Raw genomic sequence first — 13,533 nt, 5'->3', positions numbered from 1 at the left:
TTTTACATCTTTGGATTTTACAGTGTATAAAAACAAACAAGCAAACAAAACCACTTCTCAGGAGATGAGATATTCCCTCTCCTTGTTCCCAGGTATCATCATAGCAATTTCTTAATAACTAGTGACAGAAAAAAATCTGTCTCAAATCTGTCCCAAAGACTATTAAAGGCCCTCCATCAGTACTGTCTGTGCCTGCTTCGGATCAGGCTTCACAGGATACTCAGGAACACTCAAAAAGAAATTATTTTCTCTTGTCATGCCCTTCTAACAGCAGTTCCCACAAGCAGAATGGCTCACCATCTATTTTGACAGAAGACCTGGAAAGAGCATGTAGCATTAGTAAGCCAGATGATACAAGGCGCTGGATTTTGCCCTTTGATACATTTCCAGTAGAAAAATAATGGTTGCCTTCCCCTAAATATTTTTTCATCTATTTCATGTACAGCTGGGGGCCTTTACAGGGATGAGCAGCCTCTTTGCACTGATGGTTCTCCAGTGTGTTGGATATGGTGAACTATGGTGAGAAACACAACAGCCTGTCACTTGTGGACCAAGTCTGCATGATGTTAGGGCCAGGAGGTCCAGGATTCAACTACATCCAGAAACTCTTGGTGACTCCCGGTGACTCAGACTGCAACAGGACTGCATCACAGAGAGAAAAAAAAATAAGGTGGATGTCAAGAAGAGAGAGAAACTTTGATCCAGGCTCAGTTGCATGGGGGCCCCCAGCACATGAATACAAAAATTCCACTAGCCTTGTGATGTTTTGAAAAGTAAACTATGAAAGAAAGACCAGAAACTTCAAAGAAATTCCTGATTTGGAAATTGTCTGATGTAAAAGGTGTTAGCATAGAGGAGGGTAGAGAAATAGCCTGTTCTCAAAGGCACTCTACAAGAGGTCAAATGTTGGTCTGGCTCATATGGCCATTTTTCCAGTTGTACAGTATATTGTGTAAACTAAATATAATGTAAAGATGCAAAAGCTTCCAGAAATGTCATCTTACAGACATTTGCTTGGATGCAATCCATGATTATGTGAAAACATTTACTTTGAGATCTAAAAGCCATGGTTACGTGGGTGTTCTGTACATTTTGCATTGGAACTTATGCTATAGAGCCAGAAAAGAGTAAGTCTTAATTTGAAATGACTTGTATTGGTATACTGGCCTGTATTGTATCCAAGTTCAAATGCAGGTGAGTATTCGTGACAGATAGCTCACAACCTATTGAGAAGAACTACCAGAAACCTTTATATGTGGCTGGGATTTAAGTCAAATCTCTGCTTGTACTCTCATGATTGCAATTGCCCCCAAGAATGGGTTCCTGTAGAATCTTTAGATAGTAGCCTCTTTTTCAAGAAAGCTGATACTTTTATTCAGACTTGTGAGCTATTTAGCTGTCCTCACCACTAAGTTTATATATGACAAGACTTAAAGTTAGGCACAGTTAAGGTGTTGCCTTTCAAATGACAAGGTTAGGAAATGCCTCTTTAGAGAGCACAAATGAGCATCAGTTATATTGTATTAAACTATTATCTTGCAACTCTTGCAATATATACCAAAAATCTGCAGCCCACACTTCTCTGTTTCTTAGTCTTAAGCATACACTTCTGGTAGGCTGCCCCAGTCAGCCATGCTGCAGGGATCTAAAGGGAGTGATATACATTAGTATCAGTACTCAGTGACTCATCTGAATCTATTCTTGACACTACTGAATTTCTCACCTATGAAAATATTTCAGTATCTCTTTACAGTTTATAATTCTCTTTATATATTTAATAAAAGAAAAACAGTTAAGAAGCTCTTGTCTCTATGCAGTCAGTAGAGAGATGTCCCACAGCTCACTGTACCGGTTGCAGAACTGCAAACTGTAGAGCCCCATAATTTAAACCTAATCAGATCAGGACATTTTGGGTAAATCTAGGATCTCACCTTGCATGATTACATGGATCTGTACAGCTCCAGGTAATGAAGCAGCTCTTCTGTAGCCATCTGGAGGATCTACAGCACTTGGTGTAAACATGCTCTGAAGAGTACTCCACAGTCTTCAGCAATGATCAAAGATGTGGACCTCAAATATCCTTAACAAAACCATGTCCACACACTATCTTTACTAGTCCTGTGAAGCTTGCTCCAGTAAGATAGAGTAAAGTGGGTTTTCAAGCAAGCTAGCATCTCTCTGACAGACTGAATGAACACCAGAGGTACTGGGGGAAGAGTATCTTCTAGTAAAGTGCATTTCATCATTTCACCCTCAACCCAAACACAGACTACATTGCTATGCAGTTACTGAATGGGAGCTGTTACATGGGAGAAGTTTATGATTCTAGAAGTTTAATGAATGATTTCAAATATAACAACAGAATTAATAATTAACAGAACATAGATTTTTGGAGAAAAAAAATGCATAAAATAGCAACTGCAGAAAATTGAAAAGTACAAAACAACAGAATATAATTAATTAATTTACTGAAAATATCTAGAAACCTCATTTGTAACCTTTGCTGCTGACGTTAGTGCAGCTGTGTGTGGGAGAAGCTGCTACATAAATTGAACCCATGGGCCTGAGTCTTGGCCCTTTGCTATCTGCATGCTTGGGACTGTCAAGATTTAGCAGGATTCAGAGTTTTCCAGGCATCCGGACACAGAGCAGATTCCAAAGTTACAGTCTCAATATCCTGACAATTAAACATGAAATAGGTCACATTTTATCTATTTATAGCAATAATCATCTTGAAAGGTCAGGAATGGATTTTGGCTCTCTTCTAATCAAAAGATTTTTACCATTTGCTTTAGCAGATGGGAATTCACACAAGGAACTTATTTCAGCTTAAGAAAGTTAATCGTGTTATTTGGCCAGTGTATAGTTTGTAGCATATGCCAAAGTAAGAATACAGCAGTTAGAAACTGAAACTTGTATGTTTTGTTTAGTTTGGCGACAGAACTTGTATCTTCCAAGCCTAAACCTTCTCCTTTGAGCAGTCTATGGAATATAAAATCAAAGAGCCAATATCTTTCCTGACAGGGTAGCTGGAATTCATGTTAGAGGTACAAATTTAGCCAAACAGCTTCTGTCAAGCCTGTGAAACAGACAAAATAGCATGTGACGAAGTAGAGAGCTTCTCTGTGCATAAAAATTGATCACCTTTTCAAATGTTGGCTGTCAAGAATTCCTATCCTCATCTTACTTTTCCCTTAAATTTTCACTTCATCACAAGTGTCCTTAAAGAAAACTCTGCCTTTACTGGCAGACCTTGTACTACATACTGCAGGTATCTGTGTTCAAAATCAATTCAAAATCCAAAGTCAATGCTATCATGCTTTAACTATTTATCTCCGTAGCACATTGAAGCAAGCACTGTTTCACGTCCTTGAAAAAGAGTTCTCAATTTTCATTTGAGGTTGCAGGAAGATTTAATAATTGTGAAAAGCATCAGTATAGGTGTGCCCTTTCATTATTGATGCATTTGCAATAGAGAATGGAAAGAAGGAAAAAACAGGTGGCACAAGTTAATGTTTTGAACTCCCATTATACTCAGACATACATGGGATTGGTTGATAAAGAATATTATAGGACATATGAGTCTATAAGTCTATAGTCCTATTCTATAATTTTATGATTCTTGCAGTAAGAACTGCTTTCTTTAGCATTAATAAAGAAAATTATTACAAATCCTAACAAAGGCAAGGAGGTTATGGGTTCATCAAGGAAAAGTTCTGCCTTGAGTAATTTGATCTCCTTCTATGATAAGACTGCCTGCTTACTAGATGAAGGGAAGGCAGTGAAAATAATCTTTCTGGATTTTAGTTAGGCCTTTGCTATTTTCTCTTGTAGTATCCTTCTAGACAAATTGTCCAACTGTGAAATAAACAGGCTCAGTGGCAGCAGTTGTAGCTAATAGCGCTACATCTGGCTGGTGGATGGTCACCAGAGGTGTTCCCTGGGGCTCAGTTCTACAGCAAGTCTTGTTCAGTATTTCTATCAGTTATCGGGATGCAGCAGTAGAGCGCATCCTCAGCAAGTTTGGTTTCTATTTGTATTCTATTCTAATTTGTAAGCCAAATGTATTTTTGACACTCAGAGACCACAGAAACAAATCATATAAGGCAATGCCATCCCATTATCACTTCTGATATTTCCTTAGAAAATATAGCAGCTCAAAGAATGGTTAATGCTTCCCACCTGGATTTTCTTGCCAATATAGAAATGGAGTAAAATAATTACTCTTCATTTTACAGTTTATCCTCTTAAATACTATTCATTAGGTACTTTTTATACCTATTATATAATTTCATATAAGCATTGCTACTTTATCCTTTTAATGATCTCTTTGCAGTTACTATATTTTCACATATTTAATAGGTATAGGTGTTTGTTCCTGGCATTTCTATCTGCTTCCAGACATACACTTCTATTATCAATGCTAATAAAGCTTTCTTCTTCTGTTGACATCATAAATAAATTATTTTTTTTTTACAGAGGACCTATGACCTATCCCAGTTCTCTTATTTTATGGAAGCATTATAGGTTAAGTAGTATCCATTTCAACCCTCTGCCTAAGGTTTAGTTCCATATCTAAAATCCAGCACAGAAAGTCAATCACAGCAGCCAGTGCAGTTCTGTTCATGTCTACATTAACCAATGAATGTATATGTTCTCCTTTTACAGTAGCATCATTACACTAGAAACAATAATAATAATTAAAAAAGAAAAGAAAAAAAAAAAAAAAAAAAAAAAGGAACAGCAGGTTTCCTTCTTACTCAGTTACAGATCTACATATGCTTGCAGTTTATTGCAGGCACCCAGTTTGTGAGCTCTGAAAGCATGAGTAAGCTATGAACCAAGCAACCCTTGGCGGTGGGGTTCAGGCACTAGCCCCTGATCACCCATACCACTTAACTGCTTGCTTAATCGTTAATTTAGGTCTTATCAAGCTCTCTGAAGGTCTGTATCCCCTGGTACAGCTGTGTTAATTGGTCACATCAGGGTCCACTCTCAAAGGCTTTAAATTATACTACACTTGGCTCCATATTTGTGGTTTAAAGCATCATTCAGGTAGCCATCACTATGTCATGTAGATGTGTTCAGTCTACTCCAGAGCAAGCAAGTCCTAAGCAAATCAGAATACAGATTGTATTCCTAAGACTCTTTTACTCGGCAATATAAATAAAACCTGTGGTTTATATGATTTGGTGCTGAAGCTCTCACCTTGGATATATGCAGCATTAAAAATTCTAAGATCTTTTATGTTCCCTGTGAGAAAAATTGTTTCTGAAGATCACTACTTTTTTCTACAAATAGAAATGCTCCCTATCTATGCTTAGTGCTTTTTACTCCAAACCCTTGAATCTCATGACTCTGATGGATCATGTTTTTCTCAACTCTTCACCGAGCTTCTGTCTTATCAGGCTTCAGCGCAAGACATTAGTCTCTAATGAATTTTATAGGTGTTCTGGAGAATGTTTCCAATATGTTACAAGACTCTGATAAGCTCTTCCTAAAGTGTAACACTCCAAAATGAAACCACTTCTCAGCATCAGGTTGCTTAATGCCAATATATTTTATTTCTTAAAGGTCAATAAGAGCAAGATGCCTAACTTGTAAAGAAGTAAGAACTGTACCCATTGTTTAAAGCCTGATACAATACTGGTCATAATCAATAAAAAGATATAAAATTCCAGTTGTCTCTCCAAGAAGATTCCTGAGAACAATTGTGAGTGCATGGAACCTCACATAAAACAGTAACTGCCTTCCTTTCAGAGGGATTTTCACTTCCTTGTGTTACATATTGTACTAAATGGACTGAAACAGTCAAACAATCCAAATGATTTCAATCTGGTTAATGTAAGTGATAATAGGGTATGCTGGTTTGGGTGTTTTTTTTCTTGGTGATTTTTTCTAGTTAGTTTGGCTGGTTGGTTGGTTGTTTTTTTCCCCTTTGGGGTTTTTCTTCTATGCTTGTTGTGGGGTTTTGTTTTTTTTTTCAGAACAACCTACATGGAGGTGGGACAGCACCACTTATTTTTGACCCTATGCAACAAGAGCTCTTTGGGACATATTTGTGAAGTGTTCTGAAGCTTGAAGCTGTGAATGAGGAAAGAAATTTAGCTGGTAGCAAAGATCCTGTAACTGATCTTGGTTGGGAAGGAAAAAGTTTCTCAGAATTTGTTCTAGTGAGACATCTAGCTGCTCTTGTGTGCTAGTATCAGAGTAAGACAGAAACAAAATGGTTGCATACAAAGCTGAATGTTTTACATGTAATTAGAAATAATTTTACTTTTATTTTATCACTGAGGGTAAACTGAGTGATCACATCTCTGTCCGGGGCCCTGTAAGTCTAATACATGCCCAAATTCTAATGTGAGGGCTCCAGCAAAATTAATCAGATTATTCTTGTTCTTAAGAGTTAAGTGCTTTTCTGGAGTAGGATCTGCGCAAGAGGAAAAGGGCCAAGCCTACCCAGCTGCAAGTTTAGCAGAGCTTACGCTGGGTTTGAATTTGCTCCAGCAAAGAGAAATGGCTGCACATCCATAATTTACAGGACTATAAATATCAAGAGCTCCGCTGATGTCATGCATGAACATGAAGTTCTTAATCAGGTAACATTTCCGTTGCCTATGAGATAAGCGCCTTTAGGAAGGGACTACAGGACTAAGCTGTTGAAGCTCATTTTAACATTTCTTTTTGCATTTAAACTCCTTGCATCCCAGTTACTATCACAGTTCTCCCACTGACTGTTTTTAGTTTATTTCAACAGTACTTTTTGTTCCACAGTGCAACTGTATCAGCTTTAGCATTCAAAAGACAAAAGGCTATCTGTTGTTATCCACATGAATCTTTACACCCTTTACTGAGATTACTGCTATGAAGGGCTAAATTTTGGCCTGACACGTTCATTTGCTGGGCATACAACAGAAGCATGGCACCTGGAGGTGAAGGTAGGTAGAAGAGGGGCAAAAGTGCAAGTAATATTTTGAACTCATTTAAGGGCTGAAGTTACTAAATCTTAATTAGTTAATGGATGCTTTGGTTCCCATACTTGGCATGTTCAAACTGTGCCTCCAAAAGAGTATAAAAGAGGTCAAAAACCTAGCTATTACTTCTTCATTATAAGGAGGAAGTTTTAAAATATCCAGGGCTTTTATTTTGAAATTTATTATGCATTCTTTATTTTGGCAGGTCTGAGATAAACCAGCAAACATACTAATGAAGACAAGAACTGTCCTGAGGAAATACCTCCTATTAGTTAATAAGCAGACACAGTGGCCTGGATTAGGAAGGAACATGACAACATTGTTGAAAATGAAGATGTGTATCCTAAGTGAAGCCAATGGGTTCACAGAAGCCAGGACTGTGTAACCTGCTGCTGCACATCAGGATTCCAGGAGAGGAAATGAACATTATGAATAGTGAGAGCAATAATACACAAGGGTGAGATAAATTTATTTCTCAACTGCATTTCATCTTAGAAATTTTAAAGTAGCCTTTCTGTACTGAGAGAGGCTCCAGAAGATCAGCTGCCTGATGCACTGCTGTGTTCCAAATGGAAAGATGATTGTCAGCCCTCTGGTTTGCTAACTTTTATCTCTCCTGATAAATGAACTTTAAGTGGCCAGTTGTTGACAAAAGCCCTCTTTTTAATTGGATATGTGAATTGGACCTTACGTAACCTGGCAACATACTATCATCCCTGGACCTTGTCACTCAGATTAAACCTTGGCTCCGACAGGAATGGGGGTGTTCAGTCCACATTTTTGTTATTTGGAGGGGAAGAACACATGTATAAGCCCTGATATAAAGGGATAAAATCTTCCAAAGTTTTGATTCAGCAGGAGTTTGCCCAAAATAGGCAATAACCAAAGAAACTTCATTTAAATGCAACTAGATAAAATTGTAGAGCTCTCTCATATCAATTCCCATAGGAACTGATTTTCCATGGGTCTGAAGGAACATCTGGCCAAGAAGGCTGAGCTGTTAGTAAGACACCAGGGCAAGGCCAAGAAGCCCCCTATCCAAGGAACGTTGCTGCCATTCAATTACTCCATGGATATTGGGGAAAAAAAAAGTTCAAGATATCAGTAAAGGGTCTGTGCAAATATCTGCACAATCTGTTTTCATATGTGGAATGCCAATTAGCAAAAGGCACTTTACAGCACTGTCTCTTTTTTGAACAGAGCTCCAAGTATAATTTAAAAGAATCTCAACTACTGTGAAAGATGGAATTCATGAGCAGAATATTTTTCCTTTCTTTCTGTTTTGTCTCCTGTATTTTTCTTTAGCTATTGATTTATCTCTAGTTGGGAAACATCCCAGCCTTTTTAAATCATTAAACTTTTGTTGTGGAATTGCTGCAGATCTGTGTGAGGGTCAGTCAAAGTCTCCATCAAAACAGATAATACTGCAGACACTCATCCTCCAGCTTCAGAACAGCTTCAGCTTGTCACTCCAGAGAGGGCATCCCAGTACTTACAGTGCTCAGTCCTACACAGAAGACGGCAGGCTGACCAGTGAACTCTCCTAACCCAGAGTTAGTTAGTACAGCCAAAATACAATCATTAGTTTCAAATCTGCATCATTGCTAACTTGGCCCATTTCATGGGAGGCACTCACATAAGATGGGTCATCAGATATTCAAAAAGAAGCATACCTTCAGGTAGAGGAATTGTGATGAGCAGCTGGGTGATGAGGGCAGATCCCATGTCCTTTAATGTAACTAACAGATTGATATCCATAGCCAAACCATCCCACTGTTCCTATCACAACCAGAATTGAGTTCAAGTAAAGAAGACTGATAACTGGCTTCTTCTTGATTTGATTGCTGCCTTGCTTCATGCCTAACTTATTTTTATGTTAGTTTTAAAGACCTAATCTGACTGATAGTCTGTGGTTTCTTTGCTGGGTCTTGGTGGACTTAAGTTTTTCAAGGTTTGTTTTTATTCATTTCATCTATGTTGTTACATTTCCATTTGTTTAAGTAACATAATAAAGTTTTCAGTGAGGTTAAATCTTTTCTGTTGTTGAACAAAACAGCCCAGAATGTTTTAGAAACTGGGTAGATATCATCCAGCCGACATAAAAGCTGATATTTAAATCTTTCTTTGTAAACTAATTTAAATCACATGTTATTACATGTTCTGTTGCTTGAAAGTTGTTTCCTTTGAAACTTTCATTTTTATGCTCCCATGCAGGAAATAAGATAAACTTGTTTATTTCATTTGTCAGTTTTGTGTTTCTGAATTTCTTCATCAAATCTGTTATCTTCCTTAAGTATCCAACCCCTACCAAAGTTATGTGCAAAGAGGGGAATGGGTTTGCTGCTGTACTTGCAGTGCTAGAAAGCATGGCAAAGAAAAGGGCAAGCAGAGGTGCAGGATTATGAGAAGTGTCCAAAAAAAAAGACGTTAAATCGGTATTATATTTTGAAGACATTTTGTCAGGATGAGAAAGCCAAATAGTTTCAGGATCATGGGATAGTTCAGGTTGGAACAGACCTCCAGAGGTCAAATGGTTCAACTTTTCCATTACAGCAATGCATCACAGTAAAATACTTGCTTATAAATTGTTGCTTTTCCTGGCCTTTTATTTTTATTTTTATTTTTTTTGTTACTTTACCTTACATTGCTTTTTAATTTGAATCGGCCTTACTAAATCAGTAGAAAATGTTCGCATAAAACAAATACTTTTTATTTATCAGTTGAATAGAAGCAGATCAAGAAAGAATCTCTAGGCTGGATCTCTGCTGAAATTAGTAATAGAGATGATTTTCAAATATGCTTTTGAAAGGGCCTCAACACATACCAAAGTCTTTCTCTCCTTGTGCAATATGGAGTTCTTCAAATTCCTCAGGATGCACAAAGGGGAAAAAGATGTTAGGACTCAAAAATTAACAAGCCTCAGTGAAGAAGAGCAACAGCTTTACACAGCTCCACTTAGAAAGCGAGGAAAGGTTCAAGTAAAAAGAGGTAGGTTAAGAAGGAGATGCTATTTGAGAAATGTGAAATTTCAGTATATTTTTATCATGCTATCATTCCCTAGCAATGATTATCTCCCTTTCACTTATTGCTCTGAAGAGGAGAGACATTTTATGGAAGCACTCATAATTCTTGTTCATTGGAAAAGACAAGAAACCTTATATATGGGTTGAAAAAAAAAACAAAAAAAACCAAAAAACAGTCTCATTTGGTAATTCCTGTTTCTCACAAAGTACAGATCTTATTTTCCAGGGCCTACTTTACTCCTCTGGTAAGTTTTCAGAGATGAATACCTAGTGGCAGGGAGCAACTACAACCATAGTGCAAGTGAAATTACCAAGCTTACTACTGACCAATGATTGGAGAAAACCTCACATCAAGAACATTAAGTCATCCAAGATCAAATGAAGGCTATCAGTGAGTGCCTCCAGAAGTGCACAACAATATCCACTGCCCCCTCACTACTTACTGAAATGAAGTTGCCAAGCCAAACTGGGCAAACTGCATCCCCATAATTTTATTTTTTATTGTATAAGTCAGGCTTGGTATTTCTGTTTTTGTGGCTGCCAGTCAAAAGTGTTTAAAAGGCCTTTTCAGATTTGAGAAAGGAAAAATATTCCCTTCCCTGTTTGAACTTGGGGTCTAAGAAACTAAACCTTTCTGCCTAGATGGCAGAAATTTGGGGTTACAACTGCCCATTTCCTTAGTGCTTACACAGTTTATGTCACACATACATGTTGATTAATGCCTAGGACTCTAGACACAGAACTGGTCCAAACTAAATAATAATAATGATTGTAAAAGAGTTTTAGTAACTATTAACCATGAGTATTTATTTCTACTATAAGCCTTCTTTCCCATGCAAAACATGCATACATGTGGATGCATATTTAAGTAGTTGAGAACTATTCAAAACAACAGTTATTTTGAGGGTTAGGAAATAGCTTGTCTCACGGTTGCCAAGTGATTTTGGAATAACTCTTTTCATTATGGAGCGGAGGGGAAAATGGAGATAAAAACATCAACTCTTCAGTTCAAGGATACTGGATGAGAAAGAAAAAGAAAAGAAAACTTATTCCTATCTTATTTTTCTGCATCTGGATTCTCCTTTATTTCCTGTTCTGAAGGTGGACAGGGGAGCTCTAGACATTCTGTTACCCTCCACAGGCTGGACAGAAAAGGCAAGCAGCTGTTCTTCTATCCTTTCCTCCACCTTGATCAAGTTGGAAAGAGAAAATAGATTCAATCAATAATGAGCAAGTGGGAATATCATTAGTCTCATTTAGATAAGTTTAAAAATGTATGAAATAGCACTCCGGGTTCAGATAAAAGGTTGAGGTGAAATATCTGAGTCTCATCCAAAACTATGGACAGGTGTAAATCAGATATCCTGATACATCACATCAGAGCTTCCAGTGCCAGGGTTCACCTCCACAGTCTGTGAAGTTCCTGACATATATTTAGGATTTTGTAAAATGTTCATAAATAGCCACAATATGTGACCTCTGAATAGCAGTGGAATTTAGCCCTCCCTTTGACTTATTTTATGCTTACTTTGTATTTTTAAACAGGAAAAATGTTCCTTTCCTTTGTCTTCATCTCATTCTGTTCTTTCTCCACAGGATGAATAGTTATCACACTCCTCCCAGGAGCAAATGAGAGATAGGAACCATCAGGATGGGCAGAGCCATCCATGCTGAACACTTTCTGTCTCCAGCCTTGCACAAAATTAATGTCACAGCCAGATACCTAAGTTTCTAAAGCACGGACGCTGCTATACTTTAATATCTTTAACTAAGTTAATGAGTGAGACAGCAAAAACAGCCCAGCATCCTTCTTTCCCTTTCTTTTTCCGCCTGAAAAAAACAACAGATATTTTTGAGAGAAATAAGATTAAAACTTGTGCTTCAGTGGAGCTTATCTGAAGCCAGAACAACATATTAGAACTTCTCCAGAATAATATTTCCATCTTAAAACATCTAAAGATGTAAATTATCAGACATAAATAGCTGGAAATATTACAACATAAAATTGTTAAGAGTCAAAGTTATGTCAACAATTATTACTTTTCTGTCCAGGTATTATTCAAGCTTATCAGAAACATCAATAAATAAAAACCACAGATCCTGATGACTTTTTTTATCTTTTCTTCCAACATCATCCTTTCCTTCCCAATATTAAAATACACTTTCCAGAGATGAATGATGCAAAATACAAATAGGATTGTAGATCCAAGAAGTTCTGTGGACAGATTCATTTTGTATGACTATGATAACTACCTTCACATATAGGTAGTTGTATTTCCAGAAAAATCAGTTTTGAAATTATTCTTTTCTCTTCCTCCAAAGTTACTAGGACAATTGAGCTCTGGGATAAAGTTTATAGTGTATCAGTGTAAAGCATCTGAAGGTTAAGGAGGGAAGGGGAGAAGGAAGAAGAAAGACTATGAGACTGAAAGAAAGTTTTAATGCTGCATCTGAGTGCAAAGCAGTCACTACTTCGCAGCTGAGTAAAGCAGTTAGCCCTACTCATTCTTGATATCAGGGACCATCACTTATGGTGGCATTAACTGCATTGCTTTGTCCTTAAATAAAAACGGATCACCTGGATGCTGGGGCATAGCTAACAGTCAGAGGCAAAAGGCATCCCCTAATTCTGCAAGCACATTTTAACAGGCACATGGAGCACATGTCAGGCTAGGGGAGATGCTATGCCACAGGAAGCCCACAGCATCTCGTATTATCAAAGCCAGGTCCCACCTGCAAAGATTGACCTGGCAGCCACAGCCTTGCCAGAAAACATGGGGAAGCTGGAGCAGGGTCTTGCTGAGGCCCAGCACTCTGCTTGCACAGTGGAGCATTTCCAGCCCAAGCAGCTGTAGCATATTCTCACAAATATCTGACAAGTTTCTTTGACTCCTTGCCAGTTTGAGCTGTGCCCAACACTTCCATCCTTCCCCAAGCCTCACAGTCCCTTGTAACTGCTGCCTGAAACTCAGGGACACACCAAATGAAGTTCCTTTCCTCCCCTTAGCGTGCAGACATCCCACTCCAATTAATTAACTCAACAGTGGCTTCATCTCTACGAAGCTGTGGCTTCCCACACTTTATCCCCCTCATTCTGCTTAGAGACATCAGCACATTCCTGATTTCATCACTTGTTAACTCCCTTTTGTTAGTGGATGGTGCATCCTCTCTTGCTGGCCTGCTCTGATTTTGTACAAATGGAGCTACCATGCAAGAAACCTGGAAGGGTGTTTATGTGTTCAACTGCTGTTACAGCACATAACAATCTCTCAAGTTGTATTTTATCCCTGCTTTAATAACCAGAATCGAGAGGCTTTCAGTCATCCTCTACTGTCAATCTTGTGAGCACCTGGTAAGGACCAGGAAAGCTTGAGATAAAGCAAGACAGATGCTGCACAAAGGATAATGGAGGTTGGTAACACCATCATTATATGCCCTGAAAGTTATGCCTCCTAAAACAAAGACTGCAATAATACTGTTTGATGGTGTAAACTTTCAGCTACAAAACATTGTTTTTCAACAGTCACCTCTATGAG

At 38.0% G+C, this 13,533-nt stretch overlaps 2 long non-coding RNA genes across 3 annotated transcripts in view; one reads left to right on the top strand and one right to left on the bottom strand.

Moving 5' to 3' along the window:
• Positions 1-9,037, top strand: part of LOC146761410 (uncharacterized) — a 33,043-nt gene extending 24,006 nt beyond the window's left edge. The window contains exons 1-2 of one of the 2 annotated variants that reach the window (XR_014944036.1): positions 6,687-6,938; positions 7,180-9,037. This is a non-coding gene — a long non-coding RNA (uncharacterized LOC146761410). Of the gene's footprint in view, positions 1-6,686; positions 6,939-7,179 lie in introns of those variants that run through there. The other variant, XR_014944037.1, reaches the window with a different exon arrangement.
• A 2,017-nt stretch (positions 9,038-11,054) lies between these two features.
• On the bottom strand, positions 11,055-11,827 carry LOC146761409 (uncharacterized). The gene is made up of 2 exons (XR_014944038.1): positions 11,526-11,827; positions 11,055-11,184 (listed from the first exon to the last, which is right to left on the bottom strand). It is a non-coding gene; the product is annotated as an uncharacterized LOC146761409 (long non-coding RNA).
• Positions 11,828-13,533: the final 1,706 nt, after the last annotated feature.

The sequence above is a fragment of the Coturnix japonica genome, chromosome 3, assembly GCF_054131305.1.
Source record: "Coturnix japonica strain WE chromosome 3, WE-NBRP24, whole genome shotgun sequence".
NCBI lineage: Eukaryota > Metazoa > Chordata > Aves > Galliformes > Phasianidae > Coturnix > Coturnix japonica.
Note: the sequence above shows the minus strand (reverse complement) of the source record. Positions and strands in the feature narration are given on the sequence as shown.